The sequence below is a fragment of the Bos taurus genome, chromosome 7 (assembly GCF_002263795.3).
Source record: "Bos taurus isolate L1 Dominette 01449 registration number 42190680 breed Hereford chromosome 7, ARS-UCD2.0, whole genome shotgun sequence".
In the NCBI taxonomy this organism is placed as follows: domain Eukaryota; kingdom Metazoa; phylum Chordata; class Mammalia; order Artiodactyla; family Bovidae; genus Bos; species Bos taurus.
The window spans coordinates 31,720,122-31,745,991 of NC_037334.1; the positions used below are offsets into that span (position 1 = coordinate 31,720,122).

General features: G+C 39.5%; 1 long non-coding RNA gene across 2 annotated transcripts; it reads right to left on the bottom strand.

Moving 5' to 3' along the window:
* On the bottom strand, positions 1 to 24,831 carry LOC132345725 (uncharacterized). 2 transcript variants are annotated; one of them, XR_009495224.1, is made up of 4 exons: positions 23,133 to 24,831; positions 15,566 to 15,690; positions 5,471 to 5,545; positions 1 to 794 (listed from the first exon to the last, which is right to left on the bottom strand). It is a non-coding gene; the product is annotated as an uncharacterized lncRNA (long non-coding RNA). The 2 variants fall into 2 exon arrangements; XR_009495223.1 differs by lacking the exon at positions 1 to 794 and adding an exon at positions 3,322 to 4,565.
* Positions 24,832 to 25,870: the final 1,039 nt, after the last annotated feature.

The window sequence follows — 25,870 nt, forward strand, 5'->3', positions numbered from 1 at the left end:
AGAGAATAACTTGCCTTTCATTCAGTTCAGTTCAGTTGCTCAGTCGTGTCCGACTCTTTGCGACCCCATGAATCGCAGCACACCAGGCCTCCCCGTCCATCACCAACTCACGTCCATCGAGTCAGTGATGCCATCCAGCCATCTCATCCTCTGTCGTCCCCTTCTCCTCCTTCCCCCAATCCCTCCCAGCATCAGAGTCTTTTCCAATGAGTCAACTCTTCCCATGAGGTGGCCAAAGTACTGGAATTTCAGCTTTAGCATCATTCCTTCCAAAGAAATCCCAGGGCTGATCTCCTTCAGAATGGACTGGCTGGATCTCCTTGCAGTCCAAGGGACTCTCAAGAGTCTTCTCCAACACCACAGTTCAAAAGCATCAATTCTTCGGTGCTCAGCTTTCTTTACATTCCAACTCTCACATCCATACATGACTACTGGAAAAACCACAGCCTTGACTAGACGGACCTTTGTTGGCAAAGTAATGTCTCTGCTTTTCAATATGCTATAGAAAGTGATTATTTTTTTGCCATCAGCAGGAACAGGGTTTCTGAGGCAGGATGAGATCTGTTTTAGAAAATTAAGATATTACAATCTGTTGCAGATTTGAATCTTGGTGTATATAGTTCAACCACTCCCCTCGCTGCACTACACATTCCTAAGTTTTAGCAGTCACTCCTAATGCAGAATTATGCAGAGAGAGAGCTCCAGAGTGATACAGATGCCTGCAATCTCCCAGGGTCAGACTTACTCCCTTCTCTGAGCAAATGATGCTCTGCCTTCTGCACAAGAAGAATCTCCTGGAACAAGTAAACACAGATGGTGAGGCTTTGTTGAATTAGTTCATCTTCTCACACTTTCACATAAGGGAAAGGACAAGAGAATTAGAAACTTGTTCTATTTTTCAAACATGAAAGGATACATGAAAGAGAAACCCTAAGAAAGTTTATACAAGCCTTTCATATCACTGTTAGTCTTAAAAAGTAGTGTTATTTATTCATTTAAAAATATTAATTGAGCACCTTCTGCATACACATGAGCAGTGCAGAGGGCTCTAGGGTTTTCTGTGGTGACTGAATATATATTCAGTCAAAATCTTGGTGAGGAAAACAGACAATTATCAACTTTGTGCTGGATTTAGCTATATTTTCCTGTTTTGGGGAACAAGGTGTACAGCATGCCTCATTAAAATTTTGCTAAAGTTTTGCTTTCTAATAAAAAAAATACTATTTGTAAGAATAATATAATTTTATATTCTGATTATTTTTTTCTTATACTGAAGTATATTTGACTTACAATACTATATTAGTTCCAGGTGTACAGCATAGTGATAAAATACTCTCACAGATTATACTCTATTTAAAATTATTACAAAATAACAGCTATATGTCCCTGTGCTGTACAATTTATTCTCATTGCTTATTTATTTTGCACATAGCAGTTTCTATCTCTTAATCCCCTCCCCCTACCTTGCCCCTCCCCCTTCCTCTCCGCACAGTAGCCGCTAGTTTGTTATTTATATCTGTAAGTATGTTTCTGCTTTGTTATATTAATTTTTTTCAGATTCCACATATAAGTGATGACATACAGTATTTGTCTTTCTGTGTCTGACATTTCCCTCAGTATAATATGCTCTGTGCTGTGTTTAGTCACTCAGTTATGTCCAACTCTTTGCGATCCATGGACTGTAGCTCTCCAGGCTCCTCTGTCCATGGAGATTCTCCAGGCAAGAATACTGGAATGGGTTTCCATGCCCTCCTCCAGGGAATCTTCCCATCCCAGGGATCAAACCCAGGTCTCCCACATTGCAGGTGGATTCTTTACCATTTGAGCCACCAGGGAAGCCCATAATATGCTCTAGGTCCATCTATATTGTTATAAATGGCAAACTTTCACTCTTTCTTATGGCTGAATAATATTCCATTGTATATATGTGTCTGTATGTCTACACATACATATATACAATATTCCATTGTATATATGTATGTGTATACTGCAGCCATGAAATTAAAAGACGCTTACTCCTTGGAAGAAAAGTTATGACTAACCTAGATAGCATATTGAAAAGCAGAGACATTACTTTGCCAACAAAGGTCCGTCTAGTCAAGGCTATGGTTTTTCCTGTGGTCATGTATGGATGTGAGAGTTGGAATGTAAAGAAAGCTGAGCACCGAAGAATTGATGCTTTTGAACTGTGGTGTTGGAGAAGACTCTTGAGAGTCCCTTGGACTGCAAGGAGATCCAACCAGTCCATTCTGAAGGAGATCAGCCCTGGGATTTCTTTGGAAGGAATGATGCTAAAGCTGAAACTCCAGTACTTTGGCCACCTCATGGGAAGAGTTGACTCATTGGAAAAGACTCTGATGCTGGGAGGGATTGGGGGCAGGAGGAGAAGGGGACGACAGAGGATGAGATGGCTGGATGGCATCACTGACTTGATGGACGTGAGTCTGAGTGAACTCCGGGAGTTGGTGATGGACAGGGAGGCCTGGCGTGCTGCGATTCATGGGGTTACAAAGAGTCGGACACGACTGAGCGACTGAACTGAACTGAACTGATACATATATGTGTATGTGTCACCACTTTATCCATTCATTTATTGAAATACACTTAAAGTTGCTTCCATATTATGGCAATTGTAAATAATGCTGCTATGATCATTAGGATATATGTACCGTTTTGAAATAGTGTTTTCATTTTCTTCAGATATATACCGAGAAATGAAATTACTCAGTCATATGGTAGTTCTATTTTTAGTTTCTCGAGGAACCTGCAGATTGTTTTCCACAGTGGCTGCACCAATTTACATTCCAGCAACAGTGTGCCAGGATTCCCTTTCCTTCACATCCTCGCCAACATATAAGTTGTTTATAGCCTTTTTGATGATAGCCATTCTGACAGGTATGAGGTGATACATCATTGTGGTTTTGATCTACATTTCTCTGATGATTAGTGATGTTGAACATCTTTCCATATGCCTCTAAACCATCTTATACTTTCTTTGGAAAAATGTCTATTCAGGTCTACTTCCCATTTTTAATCAAGTTGTTCATATTTTGATACTGAGCTGTATAAACTTTTTATATATTTTGGATAGTAACCCCTCATTGGTCAGAGTATTTTTAAAATTTATTGATTTCTATAAATAGTTTATTATCACACTGTGATAGATGAATAAGATAAATGAATTAGTTTTGGGAACTGGTTTAAAATATTAATTATAGAATGCTACAGTCCAAAAAAAAAAAAAAAATACTTTCAGCTGGGTGGGAGGCTACTGTCAGGTCTGGGATTTGATTTTGCTCTACTTACAAACTAATAAATTATCCTGTTACTGTTTCATGGATTCTGGCTGAAGACACAAGACTCTTTGATTAGAAACACAGAACTCTATTACTCATGGAACAGCAAGGAGTATGAGTGTCAGCATATTTACCAATCCCTGGGTTTCCCTTGTCCCCAAAGCCAATCAACATATAACCAATATGCTCAGACTGATCTGATGCACATGGTGGGTTTGCATCACAGCTAAAGTACACTGACCTTGAGGAATCTACTGTTTTTTTAACAAACAATAAGCAAGCCTATTCTTTATCTGGGGAAATATACTTACCTCTTCTCACAGAAGAGATCAAAAGTCTAATTATATCTTAAACTAGAAACTAGGTTAGGTGACATTTCTGGTCACACCCAACTCTGATATGCTTGTCTCTCTGATTGAAAATCAGTCGCCCAGTTGTGTCTGACTCTTTGCGACTCCATGGATTGCAGCACACCAGGCTTCCCTGTCCATTACCAAGTCCCAGAGCTTACTCAAAGTCATGTACATTGAGTTGGTAATGCCATCCAACCATCTCATTCTCTGTCATCCCCTTCTCCCGCCCTCAATCTTTCCCAGCATCAGGGTCTCTTCCAATGAGTCAGTTCTTTGCATCAGGTAGCCAAAGTACTGGAGTTTCAGCTTTAGCATCAGTCCTTCCAGTGAACATTCAGGACTGATTTCCTTTAGGATGGACTGGTTGGATCTCCTTACAGTCCAAGGGACTCTCAAGATTCTTCTCTAACACCACAGTTTAAAAGCATCAATTCTTTGGCACTCAGCTTTCCTTATAGTCCAAATCTCACATCCATACATGACTACTGGAAAAACCAAAGCTTTGACTAGTCAGACCTTTGTTGGCAATGTAATGTCTCTGCTTTTTAATATGCTGTCTAGGTTGGTCATAACTTTTCTTCCAAAGAGTAAGTGTCTTTTAATTTCAAGGCTGCAGTCACCATCTGCAGTGATTTTGGAGCCCCCAAAATAAAGTCTCTCACTGTGTGCACTGTTTCCCCATCTATTTGCCATGAAGTGATGAGACCAGATGCCATGATCTTAGTTTTCTGAATGCTGAGTTTTAAGCTGACTTTTTCACTCTCCTCTTTCACCTTCATCAAGAGGCTCTTTAGATCTTCTTCGCTTTATGCCATAAGGATGGTGTCATCTGCATATCTGAGGTCATTGATATTTCTCCCAGAAATCCTGATTCCAGTTTGTGCTTCATACAGCCCAGCATGTCTCTTGATGTAATCTGCATAGAAGTTAAATAAGCAGGGTGACAATATACAGCCTTGATGTACACCTTTCCCTATTTGGAAGCAGTCTGTTGTTCCATGTCCAGTTCTAACTGTTGCTTCTTGACCTGCATACAGGTTTCTCAGGATGCAGGTCAGGTGCTCTGGTACCTCCATCTCTTTAAGAAAGTTAAAGTCATTAGGCCAAAGAATTCCTACTTCAATCACAATTTTTAAACAGATAAATAGGATTCCTGATGGCTTCATATTAAAGACTCTGCCTGCCAAGGTAGGAGACATGGGTTTGATCCTTGGGTTGGGAAGATTCCCTGGAGAAGGGAATGGCTACCTCTCTAGTATTCTTGCCTGGGAAATCCCATGGACAGAGGAGCCTGGAAGGCTACAGTCCATGGGGATGTGAAGAGTCAGACATGAACGAGTGACTAAACAACAACAGTAGAAGATAAAATTTTTCAGTAATATGTTTCACATAATTTCTCATTCTGAGATTCCCCCCACCCCCCACATTCTCTGTGTGTGCTTAGTCGCTCAGTCATGCCCAACTCTTTTCGAGCCCGCCAGGCTCCTCTGTCCATGGGGATTCTCCAGGCAAGAATGCTGGAGTGGGTTGCCATGCCCTCCTCCAGGGGATCTTCCCTACCCAGGGATCGAACCCAGGTCTCCTGCATTACAGGAGGACTTTTTTTTTTTTTTTTTTTTACTGTCTGAGCCACCAGGGAAGCCCCTGTGCATTCTACCTGATGGCAAAAACTGAAAGTAAAACTCAGTGATTTCACAGCTATTTAAAACTCAATGACATTGGGCTGCCCCCTTTCCCTGAGGTCTGATGCTTGTAGGGCTTACACAAAGGCTGCTGTTGTAGGAGTGAGCATGGGAGGGAGGAGGGTGTTCATTTCCTCACCTGCTTAGGCTCGAGGCTGCCTTCCTGTTTCACACATCATTCCTGTCATGTGCAATCAGGTCATATGCAGGATTCCTTGGGATTGATGGTGAAGTCATGAGAAAAAGAGAAGAGCACACCGGGTAATAAAAGTATTATTCTCCCATCCAAGGCTAGTTAAATATTGTTTGATGGTCAAAGGTACTAGGGTGAGTGAGGGAAAGAAGACTCTAACTCCTGTAAGGTCGAGAGTCACTTTTCTTAAGATTTCTTTCCTCATATAGGAAGCCAAGCACGGAGTTCATGTATAATTGCACAATGTTGTTGTTTAGTTGCTAAGCCATATCTGTCTCTTTCGCGACCCATGAACTGCAGACGGTCAGGCTCCTCTGTCCATTAGATTTTTCAGGCACGAACACTGAGTGGGTTGCCATTCCCTTCTCCAGGGGGATCTTCCCAACCCAGGGATCAAACCATGTCTCCTGCCTTCGCAGGCGGATTCTCTTCCACTGAGCCACCAGGGAAGCACAGATGCACAAACCATGTTTCATAGAAGAGCAGATCTAGAGAAAGAATAAGCTTCTGCAAGTTACCCGCAGTGACCAGGAGAGGGCACTTAGCACAAATGAATGAAATAATTCTGCCAACACCTGATTTTAAAAGTTCCTCTCTGACTTTACCATCTGTACCTAACAAGTCAATTTATTTTATGTGTGTCCGTGGCAAACTGTTTTTGATCTAAGGATAATTGCAATTCTGCCTTCCTCTTGATGAGAGTCCCCAAATTTATAATACCCCAGGTGGCTGAGATACTCATTTTTCCATAGAAGACATAGAAACAAGTTCATATGAATATGAAAAAATGTCAAAGGAAGGAATTTACTTTTGTAGATAATTTCTCAAAATGAAGACTTTAGAGGAGCCAAAATGTGAGCAATTTTTTCAGAAGAAGGAAAACATATACTTATTGAAACCCTTTAAGGAAAGACTTCTGATATATATTCTCTTTCCTCTGTCTCTTACATGTATAGGTGGTTTGGTTCAGATTTTGAGCCCAAAGAATTCACCATTGAAGACACCAAAACAAGGGAAAGAATACTATTCTATCATAAAACAAAATGAAACGCTGTTTCCTGAGGGGGGAAAAAAGACTTGAATTCTATGTATTTACTTTTAGGCTACCATAGACAAACAACAATAAATTGGCCAACCATGCTCTTCAGGCATATAATTTTCTTTCTTCCCAAAGTGGACACTCCCTGGGAAAATACAAATAACTTCTAATTTCAAAATCCTTCAACACAAAAAGAAAGTAGGCCACCTTGACCAGAGCACAAAATAATCTTTTCCAAGAGGACTTGAATGAGTACCTCATTATCCAAGGAAAAAATACATACCAAGATATTTTTAACACTTTGTTTCATTTCATTTTCAAATACTTTTTATAGCCATGGAAAAATATTGATGAATTTATTTCTCCAAAACAAAGCCATTATATGTCTTTTAATTTTAGCCTGAAAGTGGCTCCTCATCACAAGTATTTTAGAAATAATAACACTGGCTGAGAGTAGCTGAGAGATTTGCTCATGGACATACAATGTTTCCAACTTTGGGGCAATATTTCCACCCATGAGACATTAATTTTTATACTATAAAGTTGCCTAGAAATTTCAAACTGTTCCTGTCCTACTAGAAATAAAGAAATGTTTATAATCCAAGGAGATTATGGTTTAATTTACACTTAGCAACTGTAATCGATTTCAGTTTGGGAACCTAATTCTTTCTTAGTCAAAGGAAGTACATTTTGCTCTTGATTGACAATTCACCCCCCATGTCTTTAATAATAAACGATACCATTACTGAGCAAATACTTTGTGCCATTATCCTTGCAGCTACCTTCTAAGATAGTATTTATCGTCCCCATTTTACAAAAGAAAAGACAGTGGGAGCTCAGAGATGTTGTTGCTGCCGTTTAGGTGCTCAGTGCTGTCTGATTCTTTGCGAACTAGGGACTGAAGCCCACGAGGCTCCTCTGTTCATGGGATTCTCCAGGCAAGAATACTGGAGTGGGTGGCCATTTTCTTCTCCAGGGGCTCTTCACCACACAGGGACTGAACTCGCTTGGCAGGTGGGTTCTTTACCACTGGGCCATCTGGGAAGCCCCCTCAGAGGTGTCCCTAAATATAGAGCCTTAGAGGCAGAGGCAGAACTGGTGCAATGGTGTCGACTCCTAACCCTTGCTGTCTCTACCATGCCTCATTTTTCTAAATTGCATACATTATTTTACCAAATTGAAACATAAATGTCATTTTCGCTTTCTAGTAACACTAACTACTTTCTTGAGTTTTTATTTTTCAATTTTTGGCAGAAAGGGATTACACAGTGAAATAATTTTGTATTGCATCTGGCAAGAATCCAAAAAGTACTAAGAATTCTTCCTATAAAAACTATACCTCTATTACTAGGCTGAGAACATGCTGCTACATATATTTTCTAAGAGATCTTGTTATTAATCAATATTAAGGCACTTTGTCGACTTATTTATTTCATTGTAAACCAAGGTTAAAATCTTGTTGTTGGATATAATACTTAATGATCTAACAATCAAGTTCTTGAAACAACAATATACAGTAATCTGAATAAAAGTATAGATTTCAGAAGGATACTCTGATGCTGGGAGGGATTGGGGGCAGGAGGAGAAGGGGACAACAGAGGATGAGATGGCTGGATGGCATCACCGACTCGATGGACGTGAGTCTGAGTGAACTCTGGGAGTTAGTGATGGACACGGAGGCCTGGCGTGCTGCAATTCACGGGGTCACAGAGAGTCGGACACGACTGAGTGACTGAACTGAACTGAACTGAAGCAGATTCTCTCAAATATCCTGTATGCACTCACATTCAGAGACCCACATGGTTTTTTAAAATTACTTTCACATACTTTGCCAAGTTTCAACTAGGTGATATAACAAGCTTTAGAAAATCTAGGGCTTCTTTTTAAAAGATCAGGTACATAGAACCTCAGAAGGGCATACAATCCTTTAACGTAGCTGCCATCTTCCTGAGAGCCATCAGCTTCAAAACAACAGGCAAGGTTTTCCACGTGGTCACTGGTAGCCTAAGCCATTCCTTGGCAGGAGTATTCAAGACCAGCTGAGCTTTGGGGAAAATACCCAGAGGATAGATTTCTGGGAGCCCTAAACCATCTCAGACTAACCCCTCTTCCTGGTTCTGTCCCTTTCGCATGGATTGTAGCCGAGAGACCTGTAACCTGATCCATGTGTTGAAAGAGCCTGCATACAAGGCTGCTGTGTGTGTCAGAGTGCTTGTGTGCCCAAGCAGAGGCATGACCCAGCCTTCCCTGAATGTCTCCCTGCCTCCTTGTGGACCCTGGATTAGGTCCTGGTATTTCAGCCGGAGATGGTGCAGGGGCTGCCTAGCTGGTGGGAACTTGCATTCCCCCTCTGGCCAGGCAGTCTACGTGTTCTCTCCAATGACTATCCCAGTGTCTTTAGGGAAGGAATCTACCACATTCTGTGCTGCTCACACCCCAGCTCTGTCCTCTATACTGGGGTTGCTTGTGGGGTGGAAAAGAGAGAGAGCTTTCTGTGGGGAGATATGCCCAGCGAGGACTCAGCCCAAGTCACCTGAGTGGCAGGGCTCCCTCAGTCCTCTCATCCCGCTTGCTCACCTCTGAGACCTATGACTTCTGAAGCCCCAACCACTACCTTCGGCCTTCACCCCTGCTGTCAATCAGCATCAAATGTCAATCAGTAGAGCTGTTTCAACCCCAGCTTCTGTATTTACTCTCTGTGACAGCGGAAATGACTTTGCCTCTTGGCTGAGCTTCATACTTTATGCAATATAGAAGTGAGATGTAGCATTGTATAAGTTTAAGTTATACAACAAAGCAAATCAATACAAATAATAAATTAATTAATAATAAGAGAATAATAAAGCTCGACTCTGAGGAAGCAGCTTGAAAGGCACTGATAAATTACTGGACTGTGAGAGACACAAGGCAGACAGAACTCTTAAATTATTATCTTCTCAAGAAAGCAACACTGCATATTTGCTGAAATGGGAAGTTTTTTTTTTTTTGTTAATCTAGAAAGGAAAGGAAAGTGGGAGTCCTAATCTCACTTTTTACACCAAAAAGTCCACCATGTTTTAAAATGCAGCAATAGAAACTATAAGTGAACTGAAAACAAGATTCTGCCTCGAATAACAGTTTTGTAAACAAATACTGAGGGATTCCCTGGTGGCTCGGACGGTAAGAGTCTGCCTGCAATGCGGGAGACCTGGGTTCAATCCCTGGGTCAGAAAGATCCTCTGGAGAAGGAAATGGCAACCCACTCCAGTATTCTTGTGTGGAAAATCCCATGGATGGAGGAGCCCTTCAGGCTATGTCCACGGGGTCATAAAGAGTCAGACACGACTGAGCAACTTCACTTCAAACAAATGAGGATAGTATTGGTAACAGAACAAAATAAAGCTTATTTCATGAATCTTTAATTAACTAGCATAAATCAAAGTGAAAGGATTAACAACTCAGGAGATAAAGGATATGCACACACTTATGACTGGAAATATTACTTTTAGACTTCAGATGTTCAAAATCACCTATAATAAAAGAAAAGCAAATTAGGACTTCCCTGGTGCACAGCGGATAAGAATTTGCCTGCCAATGCAAGGGACATAGGTTCGATCCCTGGTCCAGAAAGATCCCACATGCCACACAGCAGCGGAGCCCACTGGCCGCAGCTACCAAAGACTGCAGGCTCTCGAGCCTGTGCTCTGCGGCAAGGGCAGCCGTCGCAGTGAGAAGCCTGCACCACGACAAAGAGTAGCCCCCACTCTGCAACCAGAGAAAGCCCGCCCACAGCAAGCAAGACTCAGTGCAACCAAAAATCAAATGGATAGTTTTTTAACAACAAAAAAAGAAAAGCAAATGAAACCTATAAGGAAAATAAGAATTTCCACTTATCAGGTTGATAAAGATTAAAATGATAAAACCCTGAGTTGAGCAGGATAGTACAAGAAAATAAGTGCTTTCATACATGGCTGATAGTAATAAAACCCGAAATTATACTTTTGGAAGGCAATTTGGCAGTAACTAACAAATTAAAAGCACGCATATCCTTTTATTCAAAAAATTCTCTTTTTAGGACTATATCCTGCATATATAATCCAATATGAGCAAAAAGCTTTCTATACGAGGGTATTTATTCATTGCAGCATTTTTAAAGTTGGAAAGAACTTAAAGATGTATAAGCAAGGCTAGTTACACAAATAAAGCTCTATATGACAATAAACACTATACAGGTAACAGCAAGGCTTTCCTGATAGCTCAGTTGGTAAAGAATCTACCTGCAATGCAGGAGACCCCGGTTCAATTCCTGGGTCGGGAAGATCCGCTGGAGAAGGGATAGGCTACCCACTCCAATATTCTTGGGCTTCCCTTGTGGCTCAGCTGGTAAAGAATCTGCCTGCAATGTGGGAGACCTGGGTTCAATCCCTGGGTTGGGAAGATCCCCTGGAGAAAGGATACCCATTCCAGTATTCTGGCATGGAGAATTCCTTGGACTGTATAGTCCATGGGGGATGCAAAGAGTCAGACATGACTGAGCGACTTTCACTTTCAGATAAGAGCAAAATCAACAAGACCACACTACTTTACAAATATGTAATGGTTGCCAAAACAGTCAAATGGATATATTTTTTAAAAAGCATAAAATAATCTTATGACACTATCTTTTTGTGTTTTTAGGATAAATATTTGTGTATGCTTGTATATATGTGTACATATACACAGGGGGAGGAGGGCATGGCAACCCACTATATTCTTGCCTGGAGAATCCCATGGACAGAGGAGCCTGGGGGCTGGGGGCGAGGAGCTACAGTCCATGGGGTCGCATGGGGTTGGACACGACTGAAGCAACTGAGCACAGATCCATATATAAGGGATTAAATAAGAAACTGGTACAGTAACAGACACCCCAAGTAAACTGGTATTTGAGGGGCAGGGATGAGAGGGAAATTTACTTTTTGCTATATATTCCTTAATTGTACCTTTTAAATGTTATAGCATATGCATAATTTGCTTACTTCATTTTCTTTAAGAGTAGGGGCTTTATGGTCAAACAGCTCTATATGAAGTCCCATTTCTACCACTATAGACAGATTACTTAATCTTCCATCATCTTTACAATGAAGATAATTCCCTAAGTAGAAAACATTTGCCATTTTTAAAAGGGCAAATTTTAAACAATGGTAATTATTTGTTTGTGGTGGATTTTTAGGCTTTATGATGGGGCAGTAGCTTCCTAGATGACATGACAGTTCTTTTGCTACCCAGATTTCCCTTCCCTTCCTCTGGCAATCATATTCAGATATTCCTTTGGAGAACTACCATCTGCCCACTTCTCAAACCATTTGCTTTGAGTGGACCTGATGCTTGACACTGAGGGTTGACGTTTAACTTAGACCTGGCCACAGAGATCTTGGTATCCCTAAACATATAAGGCAGAAGCAACAGTTTGGCAAAACTGATACCAGCATACCATGAAGAGTGATATTCCTAGTTGCACCTCTTCCTGCCCAGACCCATATACACACTACTCACTGGTTGAAAACAGATTCCATGTTCTCTGTGGACCCCAACTCACAAGAAGCTGACTTCTACCTAGCATCATAAGTGCTGTCTTTAATATGTCATTTCATTATTTGACGAGGCTGGCTGCTTTTGTGCAATGAGGTATACAGTAAGAACTACAAATCTTGTGAGAATCAGCACCTTTCTTTACTTCTTTTAGCAATGTTTTTCACTGTTTCGAAGTACAACATATTTGCCTTTCATGTGTGTCTTTGTAACTGGGTCCCGGCAGGATCAGATTCTTTTTTTTTTTTGGATCAGATTCTTTTTGGGGGTTCCAAAATCACTGCAGATGGTGACTGCAGCCATGAAATTAAAAGACGCTTACTCCTTGGAAGGAAAGTTATGACCAACTTAGATAGCATATTCAAAAGCAGAGACATTACTTTGCCAACAAAGGTCCGTCTAGTCAAGGCTATGGTTTTTCCAGTGGTCATGTATGGATGTGAGAGTTGGACTGTGAAGAAAGCTGAGCGCCAAAGAAGTGATGCTTTTGAACTGTGGTGTTGGAGAAGACTCTTGAGAGTCCCTTGGACTGCAAGGAGATCCAACCAGTCCATTCTAAAGGAGATCAGCCCTGGGTGCTCTTTGGAAGGAATGATGCTAAAGCTGAAACTCCAGTACTTTGGCCACCTGATGCAAAGAGTTGACTCATTGGAAAAGACTCCAATGCTGGGAGGGATTGGGGGCAGGAGGAAAAGGGGACGACAGAGGATGAGATGGCTGGAAGGCATCACCGACTCAATGGATGTGAGTTTGAGTGAACTCCGGGATTTGGTGATGGACAGGGAGGCCTGGCGTGCTGCAGTTCATGGGATTGCAAAGAGTTGGACACAACTGAGTGACTGAACTGAACTGAACTGAACTGAGGATCAGATTCTACTTATAGGTCAAAAAGAAATGCTTTAAGTAGGATGAAACATGAGGCAAATTAGTATCCCTAGGTTAGGTGACAACTTCACTGAAAGTCACCATGGCTTTTTAAAGAAAAGGAAAGACTAGAACACAGGATAGAAGGGGCTATATTTGCTCTCAACGGAAGGTCAATGGGCTTAGTTTTGCTGTAAACAGAATTATCCAAATCCTTCGCAGGATCACCTCTCCAAATTCCAAAATCTTACTTTTCCCCAAGATATGTATTTTCATGCACTTTCACATAAGAAACCTGACAAGTCTTTGAATTCATCTATGTTGTAATTTAACAAGCTATAGGGTCAGACTCTGGTTTCTCGCTACCAACAGCCACAAGCAAGAAGACTCTTTTAAAGCTAAAAATCTTCTGGTTTTCTAACCACATTGAGTGGATAATTTAAAGCACTGAGTTTTTCATGTTCCTTCTTAATCTCTCTAGCACAACATGCAGCAACCAGTTTATGCCTACTCATCAAGTCTTCATACTGTGCCACCTTATCACTCAGTTAACAAAGCCAAGTTTCCTATAGACACCTCAAGCCAGGTGAATACAGGTAACAAATTAAGTAACTATTTCACCACCAGCCACCATAGGTTATTATTATTCCATTATTTAATGGTAGGTCAATCCTACATCCTTCAAACCTAACCCAGTGCCTCAAACATTATCATCAGTCAGAATTCAGACACAGATAACAGAAAACAGTCTATTTCAACCAGGAAGTCACAAATCTGGGAATTAGGTACTTATAAAATCATTTAAAGAAATGGGGAACTGGATTCTAGAAACAGTTTCAGACTTATTCTGGCCCACTAACGGAGCTGTTACCTTGACCATGTTTAGGGAAGCTGGAAATCTGGAAGCTGTCCCTGGAACTATTGATCTGGGAACACTTACCTTAGCTGTAATCCAGGGATATGGAAGATGGAGCTGTCAGCTCTAGAGCCAGCCTGTACCTGCTTGGCTCCGTACTATACCCTGGCCCTGCAGAACTACTGAATAGACCTCTGACTTTTCTTGAAGCAGGGAATCCTAACTGCTGAGCAATCATGCTTACCAGCAAAGGCAGCAGAAATTGAAGGAGAACCGCCGCCTCACTTAAGTTTCTATTTTGTGCCTCCCATCTGATCTCAGAACCTAATCCTTCAACCCTGGCTTCAACAGACTCTGAGAGGTTCAGATTTTAGCTTTCTCACCTCTGCCATTCAGGAAGTCACATGAGGCGGACCACATCCCCATAAAGTCTTGAAGCAAAGTTCTAACAAGCTTGAAACAGATGACCTCACTTATTCTTGGATTTGTAATAAATGTGGTTCTTGGATGCATCATATTTACAAAATGTTAATGAGCTACATTCTGAGCCTAAAATCACTTAGGCACAGTGTTTTTCCCAGCTAACCTCCAATGAGTTGGGACTATACTACTTGAACTTCCTTCCCTCATGTGGTTGGGGGTTGAATTCTAAGCAATGCAAACTAACTTCTAGGGATTCATGAACTGAAAGGTTCTATAAATATCCTATTAAACAATGTTTAAACTTGTTTAAAGAAGTTCTGGGGTAAAGTTTCATATGTATCCGTGGAAGGGGTAGGGAAACATTTCAGATACTATAGGTATAACAGAGGAATATTGTCTCCTTGAGTAGCTTTTTTTTCCTTAGAAAATTCAGTGATCTTTTTACTTACATTAACTGACAGAGAAGGCAAATTATATCCTGATAAGGTACTGCTAAGTCACTTCAGTCATGTCCGACTCTGTGCGACCCCACAGACAGCAGCCCACCAGGCTTTCCTGTCCCTGGGATTCTCCAGGCAAGAACACTGGAGTGGGTTGCCATTTCCTTCTCCAGTTGATAAGGTACAGTAACTTTCTAAAATAAAGACTATGAAAATGACTTGTGTGCAAGGTGAAAACAATGAATGAGAACCCTGAGCACACAGACATCCCTATGCAGCAGGTGTGTGTATGTGTGTGTGCACGTGTGTGTGTGTGTGTGTGTGTGTGTGTTAGTCACTCAGTCGTGTATGGCACTTTGCGGCCCAAGGACTGAAGCCCGCCAGGCTCCTCTGTCCATGGGATCCTCCAGGCAAAAATACTGGAGTGGGTTTCCATGCTCTCCTCCAGGGGATTTTCTCGACCCAGGGATTGAACTCGAGTCTCTTACTTCTCCTGAATTGGTAGGCGGGTTCTTTATCTCTAGGGCCACCTGGGAAGCCCATACAACAGGAGGCCCACGGCAAATAGAACCACACGTGTGCAAAGTCTCAGATGAGATCTGCACAGCCACCTTATGATTTAGTGTTTTTAACACATGGACAAATCAAAGAGTAGAACAATTTTATACTATGTAACTGTTTATGCTAATGGTTTGAAGTTTAAAAGCAAAAATGAACTGTGTACAAATATGTTCAACTGAAATAAAATGCTTATATTTATATTCTAAGTAAGTTTCCATAAATTCGCTCCACACATTGTCAACTTGGATAGAACAACATGGAAATTCAGTCTCTACTCAAATTCAGTGAAAGAAGAATGTGAAAATCCAGACCTGGACCTCATGGCTGGGAACTGAGCGTTCTGTGTTGCTTGGCTGAGCAGTGGTGCAGTTGTCCTCTGGTTCCTATTTTGCTCTAGTTCCTCATACTTTGTGGTTGTTTCCAGTCAATATGTGCTCTGAAATAGACGAACCCACCCTTCTTAACATGACCTAAGTGTGGTCTTTGTACTTATATATCCAAAAAGAGTAGAATTTAATAAATGATTTATTAGTGTGGTATAAAAAACAAAAAAGGCAAGAAGAGTAGGAAAAAGGATGCAATCTGTTAAAAGAGGAACCAATAGCCTAGGTTACTGAAATTCAGTGTTAGCTTTGAAGAAAACATACACCATGTATTTCTTGGATCTCCTGTGTGAATCCATCGATAAATCTCTTCTTCTAGCATATGGGCTTGAACTAACCCCCCAACTTTCCAACAGACTAATGCCTCCACCCAGCTACTCATTCCAGAGTTATAGTTATTGAGTCAAATGCCTTGGCCATTCTAAGAAAATTCCACAAGTAACAATTACTGTACTTGGCAGGAAGCCTGGTAATACCCAGCTAGAACGTTTTTTGTGTGTTGTTGATTTTAAAATACATTTTTAAAATATTTTTCAGATTTATGGCTGCTTAGGAAAGTGTGTTATCAAAATATAAAGTGAAAAAAGAGCTAAAAAGAAGTAACTTAGGTTAATAAATACATAATGATATTCCAAATCTATATACTATTTAATTGTAACCTAAATATAATTGAATCCTTGTCCCCAGATGGCCTATTCTCAAGTAGTAAATAAAAGCAATTGGAATCTGTGCTAAGTCTCTTGGTGGGGGAAAAATGCCTGAAAACGGATGGTGTTCTTAATATAAGCCACATGACTTTACTTTTTTTTTTGTTTTGGATAGTTTTCTTGTTCCTCATCTCTTTACAATATTCAGCTCAGTCCCTTAACATGGTCCTCCCATTTCTACTTTCTCTCTCATCCTCCTCCTTCCAGAGGAGCGATCTGCCTATCAGTTCCCTATTACCAATAGCTTCAGCTACCTACAGAGACTTTCCCTATTACATGCAGCCCTCTGTCAAGTTTATTCCCAACCTAGGCTTTGGCTGCTTTTCTCCTAAGAACTATCTCATCACTAAAATTCTGCATACAAAATGAGATCCAGCTAGTAGCATTTTTTTCTTCTTGGGAGAAAACAAAGGGGTGAGAGAAGTGATTGATACTTGCAAAGTAATTCTATTCCTCTGTTACTCTTCCTCAGAAGATCATAACCAAAAGGAGAATGCCATGTGTGTTTGTACAACTCACCACCACACCACCACTCATATTCCAAAATGCCTTTCTCCTTCTTCAGTATGGTCAGACATGCTTTCCATCAGGCACTCTGCAAAGTGTACCATACCTGTGTCTATCTAACTTTCTTCTAGAAAATTAGAAAGGAAATGGATCAGCATTAGGATTTTAATGCCTACCTACTCTCCTGGCATCCTTGTTTTCATAACAAGAGGATGAAGGTAATTTCACAGAATTCCTTCCATTACCTAGGCAGTTGACTATTAGATGACATGCACAAACATAACTGAGGAAGGATGGGACCAAGCTGAATAATCAGAGTTTGGGGAAATCAGAAGCAGTCCAGAAAAAATTTCCTCCTATCTTGGGTACTATAAAATGTAGAGAGTTAGCTGAAAAAAAAAATCATACTGGAGTTAAATAAAGGGGGACACTTCCCATCCCAGCACTCCTTTGGCAAAACAGGTGCTACTCAGGGTCAGAAACCTCACTGTAGTTCATCGCACTTCAAGAGACTGAGTCAGTCTTGCTCCTTCCCTTCCTCTTCAAGTATTCTGCAGATCTCAGGTTTGGGGTTCATTCATCTACAATTCTCCTGCAGGGCAGTTTCATTCATCAGTTGGTCCACCTCAGTACTGTTTAGCTTCACTAGCCACAAAAATCTGAGGAGATTCAGGGGCACTAAAATAAAGTGAAAGCCTATTTAAGGTTTTCTCAAGTCTAAGAGTAATTAGTCTTCACTATCAATCATTGCCTCAGGAACTTGATCCAGAAAATGATGAGTCTGTATCATACTCTATTGCCCCCTAGAGGATGACTCATTTTAGTGGTTTTCTGTAGGAATGCAAAAGCAGAGTTTTTTACCCATTCATAGTTCTGAACCTGACACATGAATTCCATAAAACTCCATTCTTCCATATACTCATTCTGGAGCAGAAAGTTCACTACAAAAAGGAAAAAAACTGTGTGGCTTTGAGTCCACCAGACCTATAGACAATATTTTTTCTATCTCCAGGGAGGTCTACTAAAGTAGATTTAAGTCATTTGCTAACCACACCTAAAATTCCACTTCTTGGGTTCTTGGTGAGACACCTCCCATGAATTTCTCAAATTCCTAGTAGCAAGTGGCCTGTATCAGTAAATCCAGAAACTGATTTCAAGTCTCTCGATGGAAGCCATATTCAGAGGACATGAGGTTTTGGGACTAGGAGTGGAGACACTAAACTAATAAGCACATGTTTGCTATCATCTTTTTTCCCCCCCTTTTAGGAATTATAACCAAAAACCCAGAAAAATTCCAAGAAATTGAGAGTCTGTTGAGAACAGATTATAAATCAAGCTCATAGATACCCGCAGTACAATTCTGCATAAATCAAGTCCTATTTTTAAAACATCCAGTTCCCAAAATTGACGTTTTTGCTTCAGTGCATCTTCACAACCTTTCACTGGTTTTTAGTATTATTCTAAAACCCACTGGCACTTGTTCTCAGACCATCCTCTTCTTTATATCTATTCTGTTAATAGTTTGGTAAGTGTTTAGTTCTAGCAATTATTATACTCTAGGCTCAAAATCACAAAAAGTAGTCCCTAACTCAATGTAACTCAAATGTAATTCATACCAACCCACCAGGATGTCAATTCAATAAACAATGGTCAATCATCCTAATAGTAATTAAGCAATTAGAAACTTCACTCAGTCTCCAAGGAAAACACCAAAATAGAGAGCACATACTTAAGACAGTCAGTTTTCTTAAAACAAAACAAAAAAGTCTTCAGACCTCACATTTAGTCTCAATATCTAGCCAGTGTGAAATAAACATTGAATATTTAAGATATATCTCCATTCTCTTACAAAGTGCTGTAGAGCCATGCAGAAGTTAAGTTGGAGTACCATCACTATTGGCTTTATTGACTATGGCAAAGCCTTTGACTGTGTGGATCACAACAAACTGTGGACATTCTTCAAGAGATAGGAATACCAGACCACCTGACCTGCCTCTTGAGAAACCTGTATGCAGGTCAGGAAGCAACAGTTAGAACTGGACATGGAACAGACTGGTTCCAAATAGGAAAAGGAGTATGTCAAGGCTGTATACTATCACCCTGCTTATTTAACTTATATGCAGAGTACATCATGAGAAACGCTGGGATAGAGAAAGTACAAGCTGGAATCAAGATTGCCGTGAGAAATATCAACAACCTTAGATATGCAGACGACATGACCCTTATGGCAGAAAGTGAAGAAGAACTAAAGAGCCTCTTGATGAAAGTGAAAGTGGAGAGTGAAAAAATTGGCTTAAAGCTCAACATTCAGAAAACTAAGATCATGGCATCCAGTCCCATCACTTCATGGGAAATAGATGGGGAAACAGTGGAAACAGTGTCAGACTTTATTTTTCTGGGCTCCAAAATCACTGCAGATGGTGATTGCAGATAAAATTAAAAGACACTTACTCCCTAGAAGGAAAATTATGACCAACCTAGACAGCATATTCAAAAGCAGAGACAATACTTTGTCAACAAAGGTCTGTCTGGTCAAGGCTATGGTTTTTCCAGTAGTCATGTATGGATGTGAGAGTTGGACTATAAAGAAAGCTGAGTGCTAAAGAATTGATGCTTTTGAACTGTGGTGTTGGAGAAGACTCTCGAGAGTCCCTTGGACTGCAAGGAGATCCAATCAGTCCATCCTAAAGGAGATCAGTCCTAATGGACTTATGTTGAAGCTGAAACTCCAATACTTTGGCCACCTGATGCGAAGAGCTGACTCATTTGAAAAGACCCTGATGCTGGGAAAGATTGAGGGCAGGAGGAGAAGGGGACGACAGAGGATGAGATGGTTGGATGGCATCACCGACTAAATGGACATGAGTTTGGGTAAACTTCGGGAGTTGGTGATTGACAGGGAGGCCTGGTGTGCTATGGTTCATGGGGTTGCAAAGAGTCAGACACAACTGAGCGACTGAACTGAACTAAACCATCATGAAGGATGTACCTTTTGTGAAAGATGAATATAATTAAATATAATGAAATCAATGTGAAATATGATTAAATATATGCAGTATATTTAGCAGTAGTTTATTAGTGGTTGCCTAATATCACACGCAAAAATATGTTATTTACTTCCAGAAATAATCAATTTGATAATATCCATTTATTCATAAGGGAATGAGTAAACTGTGCTAATTTTCTCACTAATCACTTAGACAGCTAACTATTAGTACAGCTGATTAATAGTATAGAGCTATAGCATAGTAAAAATGTATTGATAAATAAAACAGTAACTTCTGTTTCTTTGTTCTTTGTTCCTATAGCTAGTTGCAGGGAATATTTTCTTTTGTGAAAGTAAGCCTTTAATGGAGACACTTAGAGAAAAGACTATTTGACTGTGTACTTAAGTGTCAATATAAGCAAAGTGTGGTATAGTAATTTGTGAATTTCCTCTGTGGTTTGCTTTAAAAAATCACTAAATGATCATTTACAGCAGCACATAAAAATATTACTATTTGGATTGCAGCTGGAGTTCCTCTTACCTGGAACCCTGTTATTTCTAAGAACAAGTCAGAATTTTTAAGAACTCTATTTCAATGCTCATGCACGCATTCTGCCACATTAACCTTGTAATTCAGTGTTAGATCACCTTAAAGTATTTCTTCTAATCTCATCCACAGTTCACTATGCATTCATTGTTGAGATGCCCAAACACCATTCTCAACAAAAGACAGCTCATAAAAACCAGAGTCCTAATAAAATGTGAATAACTGCTCAGTTAAGTGAATTATTCAATTTACAAATGAAAATTTAAATGGGATAACTCTAAAACTATTTAGTCTACTATAAAACTACTTTGTCTACAATTATGTTACCCTTACCCTTTTAAAATTAAGAAACAAGTAGATTTTGGTACATGAAATGTGAGGGCCTGACTAAAGCCAGTTTGGTGTGGTCAAGTATTGGGCAAGATTCCCCATTCACCTCCGCCAAGACCTTGTCATTTTAGCGAGATTAAGATTCCAACTGCTTAGGCCCAAGACCTCTCTGGAGCAGACGCTCTGCTATTCTGGTTAAGTTAAGCCCATTTCTCTCCCAAGTGAATAAATACTTAAGTTCCCATGCTGAGACAGCTGAAGTGACTTTTCATTTGGCACACTGCTTCCAGGAGTCTAATACGTATTTGTTGAAACCATGCTAAGTTAGGACAAAGTATTTTTATTATTACTACTTAATAATTTGTATTGAGAACAGATATTGTACTTTGTCCAGACATAATACCTAAAGGAAGCCATCATTCCTACAGATAGGAATAAACAAATTGGATGAATATATTATTGATTAAACTTATATCCTTACAGAAACTATAGTTCAATTGAGAAGATAGACATTGAACACATAATTATAGACGAGGCTAGTTTTTTTTTTAAAGTACAGTATATTATGTATGTGCAAAGAAGAAGGAGTTGACCTTGTCTTGGGGGTTAAAGGAAAGTCTCCAGAAAGAAATCTGTACTGAAGCTTGAAAAATGAGATAAAGTTGGCTAGCTAAAGAATAGAGGAAATAGTGATTCATGCAAAAACGACTCTGATGGGAGAGGGTATGACAGTTACATCTGGAAACTGCAATGAATAGTAGCAATACAAAGGAGGCAGAACTGTGGAGAGGTGGAGGTGGTGGTGGCATTGAACCTGTAGAAGCTGGCAACAGCAGAGTCCATTAGGCCATAGTAGGGATTTCCTACTTTATTCTAAGGGAAGTGTGATTCTCCTAAATTGTTTTGATGACAGGAATGACACGATCATGTGTGTGCTTGTAAAAAGAATCACCCTTGTAGCAGTATGGAATATGTGAGGGTGAGCATGGATGAATGTGGGGAAACTGGCTAGAAGGTTATTGCCCAAGAGAGAGATAAGTGGTAACTCTGTCAGGGTGTTTGAAATGGAGATAGGGAGAAGTAGAAATATTAAAGGAGGTCCAGTGAACCATATTTTAATATGGGTTGTATGTTAGGGTAAAGGATAGGGTGAGTTGAGGGGTGATCCCCTGGTTTCTGGACTAGCCAGCTGAAGTTATAGCTACTACGATAAAAAAGAATAAAGAAAAATAATCAGTTTTAGACATATTTACTATATATTAAAAATATTGGACCATACCCTGGATATGTTCCAGTGTCTCCTGGTGTATAGTCTATGGGAATGTGAATAGAATTTGTATCCTGCTGTTGTGTGAAAAATGTATAAATCTTAATTATGTTGAATGGGTTCATAGTGCTTTTCAGGTCTACTATCTTCTTCTACTTTTCTATCCGTTCTATTAATTTTTGAGAGTCTGATATTGAAATTCCAACTAAAAATCTTAATTTATCTACTTAAAAAATTGCAAATATAGTGGAACCATATGTAACTGTATTTTATAAGACTTCTGTAAATGTATTACATATTTTCATAATTAAAAAAAGATAAAAAAGAATTGTACTGTATAAATATGGATTATTAACATTGATTTTAAAATATTTCCTTTACATCCATGATTAAACAAACAACTTTCATATATACAAATGCTGCTCCTGATTCCTCTTATGTAAAATATTTTACAGATTCTGTGATGGGTGACATTTATTTCAGAAGTAAATAGAATACATCATGCTTCCATTTTACTTTTTTATTTTGATTCTTTATGAATCATCAAAATTATTTGAGAAGTATTAATATTTTATATTAATTAGTAAGTAAAATTTTGATAGTATCTGATTATCTTCAATATTATAAATAGGTGAAATGAATTATTCATGTTCCTTTCAATAGATATTTTTTTTTTTACTACCTACTTTATTTTTTTTATTTTTAAACTTTACATAATTGTATTAGTTTTGCCAAATATCAAAATGAATCCACCACAGGTATACATGTGTTCCCCATCCTGAACCCTCCTCCCTCCTCCCTCCCCATACCATCCCTCTGGGTTGTCCCAGTGCACTAGCCCCAAGCATCCAGTATCGTGCATCGAACCTGGACTGGCATCTCGTTTCATTTTTTTATGGTCAAATTGTCTGATTGGTCAATAAATTGATTCAATCACAGATAGAATAAAGTATGTACCATGCATGTTTCTGAGACAAAGGTACAGTTGAGTGTATCTCTATGAGGAAGCCCAGGTGGAAACAGAATAAGCCTTCAGCTGACCCAGTGGATTGTGAAATAATACTATGTATATCATTTGAGGTGCCAGGTTTTGGGATGATCTGTTATATAGCAATAGTTAACAGATACGGTACTATTTTTTCATTACCTACCTTCTAAAACTGTCCATATATAATCATTCCTTGTAATCATATAGAATCATTCTTTTTTCTTCCCTTCTTGGCATCCATCAGATTTCTTTTGCAGTCTCTTATTTTCCTCTTTAAATCTCAATTAAAAAAAAAAGTTTTTAAGAGGTTATAAAGTCAGTTTATAAAATCAATTGTGTTTCCATCAGTTCAGTTCAGTTGCTCAGTCGTGTCTGATTCTTTGCGACCCCATGAATTGCAGCATGCCAGGCCTCCCTGTCCAACACCATCTCCCGGAGTTCACTCAAACTCACGTCCATCGAGTCAGTGATGCCATCCAGCCATCTCATCCTCTGTCGTCCCCTCATCCTCCTCACCCCAATCCCTCTCAGCATCAGAGTCTTTTCCAATGAGTCAACTCTTCGCATGAGGTGGCCAAAGTACTGGAGTTTCAGCTTTAGCATCATTCCTTCCAAAGAATACCCAGGGCTGATCTCTATAAACTAGCACTAAACAACAAGAGAATTAAGTTTAAATATTTTCATTTATGAGGGCTTCTCTGGTGGCTCAGATGGTAAAGAATCTGCCTGCAATCCAGGAGACCCAGGTTCAATCCCTGGGTTGGGAAGATCCTATGGGGAAGGGAATGGCTATCCTCTCCAGTATTCTTGCCTAGAGAATTCCATGGACAGAGGTGCCTGGCAGCCTACCGTCCATTGGGTCACAAAGAGTTGGACATGACTGAGCTAGTAACACTTTTCACTTCATTTTCATTTATAAATAATCTCAAAAACACGTAAAATACTCATAAATAAATTTAACAAACGAGATGCAAATTTTCTCCATTGAACATTACAAAACACTGCTGAAAGATATTAAAGACTGGAATAAGTGGAGTGTATACCATGTTCATGGATTGGAAGATTCATACTGTTAAAGTATAAATTGTCTCTGTACTGATATACAGATTCAATGCAGCTTACAACAGGTTTTTAGGTAGAAATTGTCAGGTTGTTTCTAAAATGTATATGGAAATGAAAAAAAATCAAAAACAGTCAAAATATTTTTGGAGAACTTTCATTATCTGATTTCAAGACTGACTATAAAGTAATAGGGCTTCCCTGATAGCTCAGTTGGTAAGGAATCTGCCTGCAATGCAGGAGAACCCGGTTTGACTCCTGGGTCAGGAAGATCCACTGGAGAAGGATAGGCTATCCACTCCAGCATTCTTGGGCTTCCCTTGTGGCTCAGCTTGTAAAGAATCTGTCTGCAATGTAGGAGACCTGGGTTCGATCCCTGGCTTGGGAAGATCCCCTGGAGAAGGGAAAGGCTACCTGTTCCAGTACTGTGGCCTGGAGAATTCCATGGACTGCATAGTCCACGGGGTCACAAAGGGATGGCCATGATGAGAAACTTTCAGTTTCACTATGAAGTAATAATCAAGACAATGTGGTAATGACGTGAGAATAAACGTGTCAGTAAAAAGGAATATGATGCCCAGAAATAGATCTGAATATATTCGCCAACTGATTTTTGGTAGATACCAAGGAGTGTCTTGGAGACATAGTCTTTTCAACAAATTTTGCTGAATCAACTGGATATCCATGTGAAAAAAACCTCAACTCCTGCCTTAGCTGTACCTAAAGTATTTTTAAATGGACCACAGACTAAACATAAAGCTAAAATTAGAAAATTTCTAGAAAAAAAGTGGAACAAAATTTTATCAATTTGAATTAGAAAAAGATTTCTTAAATAAGATGCAGAATGAAAATAAATTGATCAATTGGATTTTATCAAAATTACAAAACCTGTTCTTCAAAAGACATTAAGAAAACGAAAAGGTAAACCCATGGATGAAGAAAATATTTCTAATGCATATGTCTCACTTAAGTCTTGTTTCCAGAATGTATTAAAAACTCATATTCCTTAATAAGAATATAAGAAAAAAACGGCAAAAAATTGAGTATTTATTTCACAAATGTGCAGTACACAGAAAAGTAGCATATGAAAGTAATGCTCAAAATCGTAAGTCATTAAAGAGATGCAAATTAAAATTACATCTAAACGGCTAAAATGGAAAAAGACTGGAATATCAGGGGTTGGCAAAGATGTAGAACAAAGGAATCTCTGTATGAAGCTGCTGTGAATGTAAAATAGTATCCTCTGTAGCCAAAGATGGAGAAGCTCTATACAGTCAGCAAAAATGAGACGGGGAGCTGACTGTGACTCCAATCATGAATTCCTTATTGCCAAATTCAGACTTAAAATGAAGAAAGTAGGGGAACTACTAGACGATTCAGGTATGACCTAAATCAAATCCCTTATGATTATACAGTGGAAGTGAGAAATAGATTCAAGGGATTAGATCTGATAGACAGGGTGCCTGAAGAACTATGGATGAAGGTTTGTGATATTGTATGAGGCAGTGATCAAGACCAAGAAGAAGAAATGCAGAAAGGCAAAATAGTTGTCTGAGGACAACTCAAATAGTTCTGAAAAGAAGAGAAGCGAAAGGCAAAGGAGAAAAGGAAAGACATACCCATTTGAATGCAGAGCTCCAAAGAATAGCAAGGAGAGATAAGAAAGCCTTCCTTAGTGATCAGTGCAAAGAAATAAGAGGAAAACAATAGAATGGAAAAGGCTAGAGATCTCTTCAAGAAAATTAGGGATACCAAGGGAACATATCATGCAAAGAGGGCACAATAAAGGATAGAAATGGTATGGGCCTAACAGAAGCAGAAGATATTAAGAAGAGGTGGCAA